Source organism: Ctenocephalides felis, unplaced genomic scaffold (assembly GCF_003426905.1).
Source record: "Ctenocephalides felis isolate EL2017-DRISC unplaced genomic scaffold, ASM342690v1 CF-g0.4_SCAFFOLD_00845, whole genome shotgun sequence".
In the NCBI taxonomy this organism is placed as follows: Eukaryota; Metazoa; Arthropoda; class Insecta; order Siphonaptera; family Pulicidae; genus Ctenocephalides; species Ctenocephalides felis.
The window spans coordinates 18,476,716-18,492,922 of record NW_020536999.1 but is presented as its reverse complement, the minus strand read 5'-3'; the positions used below and the strand labels follow the sequence as shown (position 1 = coordinate 18,492,922).

Sequence of the window (16,207 nt, the reverse complement as noted above, 5' to 3'; positions counted from 1 at the left end):
ACAGCAGGCAATTTTTTTCTTCATCTTTTAATTACCAAACAAAATGTTACATAAAATAAAACCATCTGGTGGTGAAACGGAGTTTGCCCGGTTTGCTAGTACTATATAATAATAAAGTATACATCCAACTTCAAGTTCAATATCACAATGTTTTAGTTCTTGACCTGGGGTAATATTTATCAGTGATATATAGGACAAAAAACGCTATCAGACCTTTAGATAATAAATGACCTACAATATAATAAAAGTGAATTGCATTGAAAGGAGATCTTGTACTTATTGAGGGAAAAATATAAGTAGCTAATAAGGCTACAGAGTAATATCATGTTTAGTTTTGCCATAATAAATTGACCAATAAATTTATCATCAGGCATCCAACTCCATCTCGTCATCCACTACGTCTACATGTCCATTTCCTCATGAGTTATTCCCGGCATCCTTTCAACAACTATCATAGATTCCATTTAAATGCAGGACGAAACTGACGATTAATGATCCTAGCATGTCCTATCAGGAGCTGATAATCAACAACATACCTGAAGTAATGTATTCCTTTGAAGGCACGTACGTTTGAATTGCGGCACATCCCAGGGCAAACATTCTGTGCATACACGGAACCGGCCGTGATCTGTGTTTAAACGGTTTTGCAGACACGTGCTGATAGTTTATGGTGCTATCTGTTTTGTATGTCCAACAAGTGGATTTCGACGGGGGATGTAGACAATTGGGTCAGATTATTTGAATTTCATAATTCGGTAAAGCAAAATTTTGCCAAAAAATTAAGCACGTTTATGTAGGACATGAAAACTCTTCCCTGTCGTCAGAACTGTTTTTGTAGATGATGACTTGGTGAAAGGTACACTTGTTACCAATTTGAGTCTCCTGGTTCTCGACTACTAGATGAAGATCCCAGGTTCAATCATCAGTAGAGTATAAATATTATATAAAACGTTTTTACAATAGACGTGTAAGGTATTTAATTTTAATAATAGAGTATATTATAAACAAACATGTTATAAATAATACACAAATGCGAAATGAGGAATATAAGTTAAATCCAATATAACATATATAGAATATAACAATTTAAACATGAAACTAGTGGTGTAGGGCATCGTGTATCAAGGCAAATTCCTGGATCATCCCGTACCGTAATAAAATGTTACGGAGGAATATTAAATATTTTCAAACAGATTATTTTTTCAAATACTGTAACTTATATATGTTTAAGAAAACCTAAATAAACAAAACTTAATCAATCTAATTTAAAATGAAAGACATTGTAATATATATAAGATATTATATATTAGTGAGATTTAGAACTTTAGCTAGAAAAAATTAATATTCCATTTATTCTAAAAATTCAAAAAATTTTTTTCTGAAAAATAAAAAAAAATCCCCGGAAAGGACTTGTTTCGTCAATACACGCAGAAAGTTTTTTGAATCATTCAAATCGGATGCTTATTTCTCTCAAAACCTGCAATTTTTTGCACATTTAGCTCGATATCTCCAAAACGGCTAGATCTGCCTTTGCCAAAAACTAATAACCACTTCTCCCAATCATTACTTATTGAATGTTCTTTAGATCATTCAAATCGGATGCTCCGTTCTTTCAAAAACTCGATTCCTATTTTCTGCACTCTTTGCTCTTTATCTCCGTAACGGCTGAACCTGCCTTTGCCAAAAACTAATCAGCACATCTCCCTATCGATAGAAAACGAATGTTTTTTGAACCATTCAAATCGGTTGATCCGTGCGCCCAAAAACGTGGACAAAAAATTGTATCCATTTTTTCTGAGGTATGCCAAAATGTTCAGAAACCTTCAAAACGTGAAGAAATGTAAAAAATTTCAATTTCAATTTTTGGACGATTACAATAACTTACCCTACAAGAAGTTAAAAATAGGGTTTATCAGACAAGGTAAAAATCAGTTTATCAGTTTATCAATATGAGTAAGTTGGTTATTCAAAACTTCACATGGATTCTAAGGATTGAAAAAAAATAACTCAGAAGAAAACCCAAATTTATTCTTTGATTTTGAAGGAACTTCGCATATTTAGTAGACAGTCAAACCAAACAGTTTAAAATATTATAGCCTATGAGAAATAAGCTCCCAAACTGACAGAGAAACACAGTAGACGCACATATCGGACGCAGTCTATTTTTCAAAACTTTAATTAATTTTTATAATTAAACCACTTCTCATAGGCCTATAATATTTTAGTTTGACTATCATCTCTATCACCATGCAAAGTTTCAACAACTACCCAGAAGAGTAAACCTAAGGTTCTCCTTGTCAGCACAATATGCAACCCAAAATTTAACAAGTATAAATACCAAAAATTGTGAACAAATCCAAGTCTGAATAACAAGATGAATTTTAAAAAGTTGTTTCTCAAAACCAATTGGGATACTAATAACATAATTTTTTTTATAAAAAGTATGTGAAAATAAATTAAAACATACATTCATAAATGTCTGAAAGACAGACAGCAAAATAATGTAGTTGTCTGGTGTACAGGCGACATAAATGGCTCTCAAAATAGAAAATGCTAGCAAAGTATTATTAGAAATGCAAGGTTAGTACAGATTGAGAAGTGTACTAAGGATGTATGCACTTGCAAGACTTGAGCCAAACTAATTTAAGTTTAAAATAAGTATTGAACTCATCTGGACAAATAAGAAACTTTAAATTTCAACCATAATTGACACACACACACACATATATATATACATACATATATATACATACATATATATATATATATATATATATATATATAAATATATATAGGAGGTATGTATATATTTATTGTGAAAGTGAAAATAAATAAATAGGTTATTTCCGAACAAGGTTATTTATTCTACACAACAGGCGTGGTTTTAATTAATAGTTCCTCGTAGACAATATTCAAATTATAAGTGTATTTCGTCCTGCATTTTAATTACAATATAATATGATGTTTCATATCGAGGTGTGCCATAATTATATGAACGGTTTACAAACATACTAATATGTTTGAAATGAACATAAAATTGTGTTTTATTCAACTTAATAAAAAATAGTAAAAATCTCATTTTTTCAATATTCATTCATATAATTTTTTGTAATTTTTTCTCACATTCAGCTAGACTTTTCTCTCGCAGGTCTTCCATAGATAATAATAATCGATCAGTAAACCTCGTTCATTCATTCATTGCATTCTTCAATTTTGAAGCTTAAAACATTTTACAATTAATAATGATATAAATTATTAACAAAAAATGCATAAAACAGAAGAAAACAAGCCACCTCTTCATTCATGATTTCATACCTTCACAAAAGTTTCTTTCAATTTTTTGTTAATCAACTACATTCTTTTTCTAGAGAGCTTTCTTGGTTCTTAAATTTGTAAACTTTTATACAATCATTCATTTCTTTCTTCAGAATCCATGTATCTAATATATAAACATGCAAGTTAAAGTAAATAATATGGATATTAAGTCTCATATATAAAAAGAAAAAATAATGATAATAAATTAATCATTAATTTAATTTACACATAAATTTAAATATGTAAATACGTACAAACATCTTGAAACTCAATACAATGTATCACATTAATTATTTATTGGTTATTGAAATGTATAAATCATCGATATCTATAATAAGGTCAGTATACCATTGGACTGGATATTTGATTTATCAAAAAAAGATTCGAAAAAGTAGAACGTTTTAGAGAACTGGGTCAAGTTATTTGATTCTCTGTATTCTACACCCTTGGAAACTACAAAGTAATAATTTTTCATTTCTACTCGTAGAGAATAAAATGGCAATTTAGTGTAAATTATATATATATATATATATATATATATATATATATATTGATTCTTTTCCGGTTAATCCAATAATAAAAAGCAATTTGTTTTTTGATGGTGTTTAATAACGACGTTTCGGAACTAGATACGTTCCATCATCAGGTTTATTCTGTCAAAGACAATGTTTTTTTAACTATTGACTAACACTAATTAATGATGGTTATTACAGATTATTTAGAAAAATTTTAAAGGAAAGTCTAAAGAGTAAAGGAAAGCATTTAAATTTTTTAGATATATATGTATCATCTTTGAAAAATATTGTAACATCAATGATTAATATTGATATTGCATTTTTAAAGTTTTAACGCAGTAATTCCCGAAGTGGTCCTTTGAAATTTATAAAATGTATAAATATATATATTGGGTAAATACGGGGTCCAACGGAATGACCAAAGGGTTCGCGACACAAAAAAGTTTGGGAACCTATGGTCTAACGTAAAGAGAGTGAAAAGAAGTAAAACTAAGATGCTTTCACTACACTCTCAGAGAAGAGCACTCATGATGTAAGTAGATATGAAAGCTTAAATTTAAAAACAAACAAAATGTTACAATCGCATCAAAAGTTCCATTATCCATTATCCCCTTGTGCCGAAAATAGTTGCTAAATTAGTCAAAATTCTTGCAAACTACCTTTCCTTCCCTAGCAACCGCTCCCAAATAACTCGGTAATGTTTTGGTATTCATAACACAGGTAGACATAATCCTGACGAAGGTGTGCTTACTGAAGTACGAAACGCCCCTTCAAATTATTTCTCACAGAATTTTAATGCATGCGAACTATTAAAGAGATTATTATCCGTGGACATGTAACCATATGTTTATGGAACATTTGTGTTATTAGAGGGAGAGACAGTTAAGTACAACCTGGGTTGGTAAATTGGTTTTACGGTGGCTAATTTGCACAGGTGGCTAATGTAGAAAATGAACTAGGATATTGTAATGAATGAAATGAACTAGGAAATGTATAAAACAGGCATCGGCAACCTACGGCACGCGTGCCAGGCTTGGCACGCGACGCCGTTCTGCATGGCACTCTACAAAATAATCAGGGCAATCGCAAATATATCGAGACGAAGTGATTTTTAATAAGAAAACATGTTGAAATATAATTGTAGTAATTTTACACCCATTGTAGTATTGTTTACAAACATTGTAGTAATTTTACACCCATTGTAGTATTTTTACAAACATTGTAGTAATTTTACACCCATTGTAGTATTGTTTACAAACATTGTAGTAATTTCACACCCATTGTAGTATTTTTACAAACATTGTAGTATTTTTACACCCATTGTAGTATTTTTACAAACACGTAGTAATTTTACACCCATTGTAGTATTTTTACAAACATTGTAGTATTGTTTACAAACATTGTAGTAATTTTACACCTATTGTAGTATTTTTACAAACATTGTAGTAATTTTACACTCATTGTAGTATTTATACACCCATTGTAGTATTGTTTACAAACATTGTAGTAATTTCACACCCATTGTAGTATTTTTACAAACATTGTAGTATTTTTACGCCCATTGTAGTATTTTTACAAACATTGTAGTATTTTTACACCCATTGTAGTATTTTTACAAACATTGTAGTAATTTTACGCCCATTGAAGTATTTTTACAAACATTGTAGTATTGTTTACAAACATTGTAGTAATTTTACACCCATTGTAGTATTTTTGCAAACATTGTAGTAATTTTACACCCATTGTAGTATTTTTACAAACATTGTAGTAATTTTACACCCATTGTAGTATTGTTTACAAACATTGTAGTAATTTCACACCCATTGTAGTATTTTTACAAACATTGTAGTATTTTTACACCCATTGTAGTATTTTTACAAACACGTAGTAATTTTACACCCATTGTAGTATTTTTACAAACATTGTAGTATTGTTTACAAACATTGTAGTAATTTTACACCTATTGTAGTATTTTTACAAACATTGTAGTATTTTTACGCCCATTGTAGTATTTTTACAAACACGTAGTAATTTTACACCCATTGTAGTATTTTTACAAACATTGTAGTAATTTTACACCCATTGAAGTATTTTTACAAACATTGTAGTATTGTTTACAAACATTGTAGTAATTTTACACCTATTGTAGTATTTTTACAAACATTGTAGTATTTTTACGCCCATTGTAGTATTTTTACAAACACGTAGTAATTTTACACCCATTGTAGTATTTTTGCAAACATTGTAGTAATTTTACACCCATTGTAGTATTGTTTACAAACATTGTAGTAATTTCACACCCATTGTAGTATTTTTACAAACATTGTAGTAATTTTACACCCATTGTAGTATTGTTTACAAACATTGTAGTAATTTTACACCCATTGTAGTATTGTTTACAAACATTGTAGTAATTTCACACCCATTGTAATATTGTTTACAAACATTGTTGTAATTTTACACCCATTGTAGTATTTTCACAAACATTGTAGTAATTTTACACCCATTGTAGTATTTTTGCAAACATTGTAGTAATTTTACACCCATTGTAGTATTTTTACAAACATTGTAGTAATTTTACACCCATTGTAGTATTTTTACACCCATTGTAGTATTGTTTACAAACATTGTAGTAATTTCACACCCATTGTAGTATTGTTTACAAACATTGTAGTAATTTTACGCCCATTGTAGTATTTTTACAAACATTGTAGTAATTTTACACCCATTGATGTATTTTTACAAACATTGTAGTATTGTTTACAAACATTGTAGTAATTTTACACCCATTGTAGTATTTTTGCAAACATTGTAGTAATTTCACACCCATTGTAGTATTTTTACAAACATTGTAGTAATTTTACACCCATTGTAGTATTGTTTACAAACATTGTAGTAATTTTACACCCATTGTAGTATTGTTTACAAACATTGTAGTAATTTCACACCCATTGTAATATTGTTTACAAACATTGCAGTAATTTTACACCCATTGTAGTATTTTCACAAACATTGTAGTAATTTTACACCCATTGTAGTATTTTTGCAAACATTGTAGTAATTTTACACCCATTGTAGTATTTTTACAAACATTGTAGTAATTTTACACCCATTGTAGTATTTTTACACCCATTGTAGTATTGTTTACAAACATTGTAGTAATTTCACACCCATTGTAGTATTTTCACAAACATTGTAGTAATTTTACGCCCATTGTAGTATTTTTACAAACATTGTAGTAATTTTACACCCATTGTAGTATTGTTTACAAACATTGTAGTAATTTCACACCCATTGTAGTATTTTTACAAACATTGTAGTATTTTTACACCCATTGTAGTATTTTTACAAACACGTAGTAATTTTACACCCATTGTAGTATTGTTTACAAACATTGTAGTAATTTTACACCCATTGTAGTCTTGTTTACAAACATTGTAGTAATTTCACACCCATTGTAGTATTTTTACAAACATTGTAGTAATTTTACACCCATTGTAGTATTGTTTACAAACATTGTAGTAATTTCACACACATTGTAGTATTATACTATAGAACACTCATTAAGAGTTCTAAGAAAAACATTCGATTTCTGTTGACGGGGAGACGTACTGATTAGTTTTTGGCAAACGCAGGTACAACCGTTTCGGAGATACGGGGCAAAAAGTGCAAAAAATGTAAATTCAGTTTTTGAGAAAACGGAGCGTCCAATTTGAATGATTCACAACACAATTCACTTGTATTGAAGGAAGGAAGAAACCATTAATTTTTTAAGACGAAGGAGTTTTTTTCAATGGATTTTTTTGCCATTGATTTTCTTGGAATCAAGATGACATGGATTTATTCAGGTGGCATTTTGCCTTAAGTTGAGATCAATAAATTTCTCGATATTGCATTTTTCAACAGTTTGTTGCTGTACAAAAACGTTGACAAAAATGATCTGAATGATCATTACCCCATAAATATATACAATTTAAGATAAATATGATACCAAAAGATCATTCGAGAGTAGTTCCTTGTATAAGGCAATCGTGATAATTAAAATTAACTAGTCTTAATTAAAACGAGTGTAAATTGTAATTTCCGACACGAGAAAAGACGATTTGCACAAATTGTGATTAAACAAGCAAATAGAAATAATTTGCATTTATTGTTGAAAAGATTTGTGAGTAGTTATAATATTTATCAATAATTAAATTCAACAACTCTTAATTATCATGAATGTAGAGTAAAAACTGACAACTGAACATCAGACAAATATAGGAATAAGAATGAGAAGAAAATTAACTAATATTAAAAGTTAGTATTTATTACAGTAAATTAATAATGATTTTGATAATTTTGTTCTTCGTTTCCAATTTCGGCATGGTTAAAAAATTAGAAAGAAAACAGAAAATTTATATAAGGTTTGAATATTGCTAAATTTTGATGAAAAACATTTTTGGTTAGGATAGAGAGAAGAATGAAGATACTGATACTGAGTTAAATATAATTTGAATTATTAAGTAGAATACTTCTATTCTAACTCAAATCAATGATTCAAATTCTACTTCTACAAAAAAAAATTGATTAGAATAGAGAGAAGAATGAAGAAGTGGCTGATACCGACACTGAGTTAAGTAGAATTTGAATTGTTGATTTGAGATAGAATAGAATTAAAAGATAGAAGTAGAATTTGAATCTAAGGTATTTGAATCTAAGGCAATGCTAAAAGTATACTTCTCGCCTTGCTTCTTCTTCTAACTTTTAATTCTATTCTATCTCAAATCAACAATTCAAATTCTACTTCTACTTCTTTTAAAGAAGGAGAATGAAAAAGCCAGCTATAAAAAATTGCAAAATATAGGATACATAAATATAGTATATAAAAAGTTGTAAGTATGGCTAAATGCTCTATCTAAACGAGGCCAATAAAAAAATATATCACAATGATTCAGAATGACTTGAAACGTAGATAAAACATAAAATTAGCAAATCGGATTTTTTGTAGAAAATATAAACATCTTCAGAAAGTTAATTTTTTAAAGTATAATTCTTTACACTTGAAAAACTTTGCTCCTCGTTTTCGATAAGTAATTCCAATAAATTTCGGGAGTAGGTTAGGCGACGACGTTTAAAATAATTAGAACGCAACGCAGTTTTGTTTTATTGATCTCTGCTCCACAAGGCTTTCCCTGCTAGGGCAACCCTCCTTGACACATTTATATATATATATATATATATATATATATACATATATAACACACCTATATATACATATACATATACTATATTTTTTGCATCAACTTTATTAAACAATTATAACCTTACAAACGTTTCGAGACTATGGTTTGTGTCATCACTGACTAGTGGCACACTATTTATTGAATGATTATTCATTCCTCAAACTGACATTTGCAATAATTGTTTTAATTTGTTATAACAAATAAAATAATTTATTTCAAAATTTTAATAAATCAAAAGAAAATCATACAGGTAAAACTGAGCAATATAACAATTTTTTAAAATACAGAATCATGGCCAAATAATTTGGTTATATGAACTTTTTAATGAATTCCGAAATTCAGTGCTTTCCAAATACAGTAATATAGTAATAATGAGGAGGCGGTAAAAGCTCAGTTAATAGCATACCCAACTCACACGCCAGGGATCTCGGTTCGAGTCCTTGTGCTGACATAAAATTTATCATTTAATTTGAATTAAGAAGAAAAAGTGGGACTTACAATTGAGAAGATAACATTTAGTTAGAAGAACAAAGAAGTTTGTTGTAAACAAGCAAGTACAGAATATGTTTAAAAAACAGTGTAGAATACAAATATGAAATATTGTTGGTGTAAATGCTGTAAGTAAGTAAGACAAAAAATAATAATAATACAGCAAACAATTATAACCTTACAAACGTTACGAGACTATGGCTTGTCCATAAGTCCCCAGAAGTAAGAAGAAAAAGTAAGATTTGCAATGAAGAAGGATTTCAAAGAAAAAAAAATAGTTGTAAATAAGCAAGTACAGAACATGTATAAAAAATAGTATAAAATATAAATATGAAATATTGTTGGTGTAAATGCTGTAATTAAAGATAATAATACAAAATACAAATAATGATAATAATAATAATACAGCATTAAAGTAATGCAACAATGGTCAAAGAAAATATTATATTTTTATACTAAAGTTGAGAAACACTGCCTAATATGTAATGAACCGTGCATTTACAACAACGTGTAATTTTAACATAATGTTATCTAAAAACTTATTACAAGAACGACTGTGAGAATTAAATAAAATTTATAATGTTTTTATTATTAAATGGCTCACTCTAACGTTTAATGTCTTTTTTATTGCCGGCATTAATTTAATCTATAACAATTTAAAATTTTCAAGAAATTAATATTGAAAACACAAATATATATGTATAATTGTATATGTATATATGTATATTCGTGAAGTGTATCAATTCTTGAGTTTGATATGTAAATCATCTAGAACCAGATTCGTATCAGTTAATAACCCGAGGGCATATAATAATATATATGTAATTTTTAGTTTAGCATACAGATTAGTCGATATAAATAATCTAGCTGGAAATATCAAGCATTCACACGAGAAATATGTTTTCATAGCAGAAATAAGATTCCTTCTTTGACGGAATAAATAAAATATTAGACATAAATGGGAATACTCGGTTCGAGTCTTAGCATTGACATAAAATTTGTATTGTTAAAAAAAAGAGTGCGCGTAAAGTTCACAAAGTTGAGGTAAAACTTATTTGCTACTGTACAAGATGGCATTTAAGTAAAAAGAAATACATCATATAACCATTTTGAATAATGTTTATTAGTAATATGGTAACACTCGTGATGCACACATATCAGTGTCAACCATTATACACATTTATATAATGATAAATTATAAATTATATATTTATAATAGCATTAAAAATATGTATAATATTTAAAAACACTAATGTAATTAAAGTCATACTTCAAATATGACATGATCGGTTTGTCATTGTAATCAGCATTTAGAAATAAACCTTCATTAGAGAAATGATGTAATTGCTGATTAATAAATTCTATAATATTCGTACACAGAGTGGATTATGTTAAACAACGCTTAAACAAATATCGTTTTCGCAACTTCACTCATCATGTAATTGTGTTTGAAGAACTTCATGTAATTAAAATTAACATATATTCATTGACTGCTTGTATTTTTTTACTTTTTCGCTAGAGATATAATCTCATTCTTTGAACAGCTGTAATGTCTGTCTTGCCTAAAAAATATTTTCCATTTTAATAACTTCAAAGATTTATAGAAACTACGAATAATATAGAAATAATTTCTAAGGAACAGGGTAAAATATTCTTCTGATGCAGGCATTTTTCATTAAATCAAGACTACGATGTAACTTTAAAATGTACGCATACAACGTTGATTCACATACACGACGACTAATCACAATCGACCCGTTTAGAAATGATATCATCGAGAGCGAATGACGAATCATTGGCACTCGACTCGGCCGTAACACAACTTCCGTTGCATTTGTCCGGATTTTCACCCAAGTCGCGCCTAAAGAAGTTTTATTCAAAAATCAAATAATACAGATTGACTTGTAACCTCGAGAAAAACCAATTAACAAGTCAATTTTTTTGCAGAAAACACAAACATCTCCTTCAGAAAGTTATGTTTTTAGAGTGTAATTCTTTACACTTGGATATGAAAAGAAATATTTCATTAATTTTATGGTTTGCAAAATCATTAAAATATCAATTACATAGAATTGCCTTCTAGCAAACAATTTTATAATATAAAACGATACTAAAGTTCTACCGTTTCATCGTTAAATATAAAACGTTCTATTTAATTACACCATAAATCGAAGATTTCAATCAATTTTAATTTTTAATAAACATGTTAATTTAGTAATTCTCAAAAATGTATTAAATATTCGGAACAACCTCTTGCGTGTAAGTTGTTCGTCATCAAAGAACAAAGAATTCTTGGTAAAATGACGTCAAAGAGAAATGTGGAATGTCACATTTAAAAATCTGATATTCGCCAATAAAGAAATAAAAAATAATGAAGTTGGGATGATATTATATTGGATTTTCATATGTCCTCCTGCTATAAATCATAATTTAGCTCATGTTGCACAATAAAATTTGCTGACTACTATAAATTAAATAACGTTATTCATTCAAAAGAAAACAAATCATAAAAGCCTAAATAAATATATCATAAAAACTGTATCGCATGTATAAACAATAACTCAAATATTTGATTTTGTTTTATGTTCTTGATTTAGTGATAAGACTTTATTAGTTCATGTAATTATTATAAACGGTACTTATGAATAACGTAAACATAACTATACAATCGTGATAATTGATCATGTAAATAATTATCTATAATCATAATCAAATATAAGAAATGAAATAGAGTTTTATAATTGAGATATAGATATAGTTTTGAATAAAATTGATCTATCCCAAATTCCAGTTTTGTATCTTTTAAATCGATCAGGGCTAATTTTCCTTCGGTCCTTATTTATTACAAATGTATAGGGTTAATGGCTACATAAATTTTGACAAAATATATTTTTATAAAAATTAATGGCTAAACAGCAACGCAGATGCAAAAAAGTTGTGTGTAACATTTTAAAATTCGTTTTCGAAACGATTTCACATTTCTTACGTGATAAAAATATATGAGAAGAGATTAAGGGGAGCATTAAAATGTAATAAATTTTATGGATTATATATATATATATATATATATATAAATATATATATATATATATATATGTATATAAATATATATATACTGAGCCTAGGAAAAAACTAACAAAGTGCTTCAGTTAACTTTGCTCCCTGCGGATCAGAGGTATGAACTCCAAAGCAGATCGAAAAAAACTAACTGGAAGGTTTTGATAAGATACAAAATATTAAGTAGACTATCGAGGTAACAAACTAGCTGTAAGTGGAATTCTGTCTTAAGGCAATTAGGGCATCGTGCCTTAAGGCAAATTGCTGGAACTTCCCGTACCAAAAATTATTATTTTTTCAAAAACGAATAACATTTTTGAAAAAAATTTACTTCGAAAAAAATAGATTTTTGAGAAACTATAAATTTGACAAAAAATTACTTTTTTTTAAAAAAAAAATTTTTATTTGAAAAAAAAAAATTTTTTTTTTGAGAAAAAAAAATTTTTTTTAAAACAATAAAATTTTTTGAAAAAAAATGTTTTCTTCATTTTGACATATTTTGGAAATTCTGAACTTTTTTTCAAAGCAATCGCACTGCTTGAACTGCATAGAGACGAAATGTCAAAGCTCGCAAGTGCCGCGCCGCCATCTAACGCATAAGCATTGGTACGGAACCCATAGAAATGTAAAAAAAATTATAAATTTTTGTTAAAATCTCTATAAAATATCTGATAATTTGATGTGCATATGTCTAATGATCATTTTTAACCGCCGAATGGCATTTTTTTTTACTTTTTTCATTAGATCTCCGAAACCGCTAGACCTGCCTTCATGAAAATTTGATCAAATCTACATCTTGTCAATACAAGTAAAATATTTTTGAATTATTCAAATCGGACGCTCCGTTCTCTCAAAAACTGAGCTACCGTTTTCGGCACTTTTTGCCCCCGTATCTTTGGAACGGCTAGACCTGCCTTCGCCAAAAACTAATCAGCACGTCTCCTTATCAATACGAATCGAATGTTTTTTGAATTATTCAAATCGGTTGACCCGTGTTCCCGAAATCGTCGACGAAAATTTGTATCCGCACATACATACACACACATACATACATACATACACACACACACACACATACATCCATTTTTTCTAAGGTATGCCAAAATGTTCAGAAACCTCTGAAACGTAAAGATATATAAAAATTTTCATATTCGATTTTTTTGCGATTACTATAACTTGCCCTACGGGAAGTTAATAAAGAACTACATACTGTGAATGATACAGTTAGCCATTCTCTCTGCAGATCAGAAACATGAACTCTAAACGCAGATCGACAAAAATACTTGAAAAATTTCTAGATGTGGTACTGGAGAAGGTTAGATAATACAAAATACAACTACAAGGTAAAAAGTAAAGGAGTACATTCTGTAAATGCTACAGTTAACCATTCTCTCTGTAGATCAGAGGCATGGACTCTAATCTAAGGCAGACAGACAAAAAATACTTGAAAAGTTTCGAAATTTGATGCTGGCAAAAGTAGAGAAGACAGAATAGATCTAGAAGGTAACAAACAAAGAAGTACATACTGTAAATGCTACAGTTAGCAATTCTCCCTTTGGTAGATCAGAGACATGGACTCTGAAACAGACAGAGCAAAAAATACTTGAAAAATTTCAAAATTTGGTGCTGGAAAAAAATAGAGAAGGCAAAATAGACCTACAAGGTAAGAAATGAAGAAATGCATACTGCAAATGCTACAATTAGCAATTATTCCTGCAGATCAGAGGTATGGATTCTAAGGGAGGCTGACAAAAAATTCCTGGAAAGATTTGAGATGAGGTACTGGAGAAGATACAAAAAAGACTTACAAGGTAACGAATGAAGAAATGCATATTGTGAAGGATACAATTAGCAATTTTTCCAGTAGATCAGAACCATGGACTCTAAGGCAGATCGACAAAAATACCTGGAGATATAACTGAAAAAAATTAGAGAATACAAAACAGACCCACAAAGAAACTTTAATAAGTGATACGAATGAAACAGCAATCTCCCTGCAGATCAAAGGCATGGACTCTAAGACTGACCTATCTTAAAAAAAAAAAATCTTTAGAATATTGAAACGTGGTGTTGGAAAAGATTAGAGTCTACAAAATAATCCTATAAGATAACAAATAAATAAGTACATACTGTGCATAGTTTTGACAAGAAAAGTAAACTGGATCAGATCCATATTGAGAAAAAAGTGCCTTTCGCACTTGCATTAAAGGTGAAATGAAAATAGAAGTTTGAAGGCTATATGCACTAAATATTATGCATTATGCAAGATAAAGGGGTAAAATGTGGGCATATATATAATAAATATTTTTGTCATTTTTTTATATAGAACTATAAATTTTGTTAGTAATAATTTATAATAATAAAATTGAGCACAATAACAAAATTAAAGGTTATCGCATTTTATTACTAAGCATATATGTACTTATCATACAATAAATAATTGTATATGTAACACATGTTTATTACTTAATACTGAAAACCGATTTTATTTCTCATTTCAATAATGAATCGCTAAATACCAATTTCCAAACATGTAAGGTTGCTACTTATAGGTTACATAGAACTTTGAGTATTACATAAACCTCCCCCTCACTCATATTTCTACAACGGATATATTATTCTCAAAAAAACGTATATTTTAAACAGTAAAAACAAATAGATTTGAATTTATTTAAAACTGAATCATACGTAAAAAGTAAATAAAGGCGATAGATATATATATAATTTCATTCCCAAGGTTAACAAACGCAAATCAATTCCCCATACACAATACCCCTTGTGTCAAATCATGCTAACTAAAATAACCCTTAGGGCAAACAGATAAAACTTCCTACCTTATATTTATCGGAATCCTTATTATAAATCCACTTTGAATTTATCACACATTATCCACTCTGTTTGTCTAACAAAATACTCACAAAACACGACACATTTTTATTTAATTTATCACTAAAATAACATGTATATATTAGAAAACGTAGCCATATTAATTCGGTTCTCGGAGCGTCCCACACAGAGCAATACCCGACGATCGACTGATTTGTTTTTCGTTCTGTTGTCGCAAATGTTTCAGATTGGTGTGAACATTGGGTTAATTGAAACTGAGCTGACATCAGGCGGGAATTTCGTAAAATTATTCAAAGTTTAAATTTTTACTGTAATTTTTAAAAAATAAACTTGTTTTGTGTAAATCATTTAGAAAGTTCAAAACATTTTTATTTAATTCTTAGCTCTTCATTTTTTATTCAATTTCTCATATTGCATTGTGCCATATGACCACGTTTGCTTCTCTTATTTTTTATATGGGATTTGATACATAAAAACTGATATAATGATAATTTTATTCATTAATTTTAATATAGAATTTCACATATCAGTAACAAATATATGTACATACATGCTTTCATTATTATTAAATAATAATTGCATTATTATTGTGGTGCTCTCTAACGTCCTAGTTTTGATTTGCTTTCTTCACAAGACCTGTCATTTTTTGTATAACCGGTAAATTTATACACAATACCACACTTATTTATATTTTTATAAATAATCTATCCATTATCCATTCATTTTTGAACATTTTAAGTTTTTTGTGCAATGGCTCAA

The 16,207-nt window shown here is 28.7% G+C and overlaps 1 protein-coding gene across 1 annotated transcript in view; it reads right to left on the bottom strand.

Annotated features, from left to right (window-relative positions):
* Positions 1–15,558, bottom strand: part of LOC113363907 (kalirin) — a gene marked incomplete at its 3' end in the record, with an annotated part of 377,607 nt that extends 362,049 nt beyond the window's left edge. The window contains 1 exon segment of the mRNA XM_026606388.1: positions 15,436–15,558.
* Between the last annotated feature and the right edge of the window lie 649 nt (positions 15,559–16,207).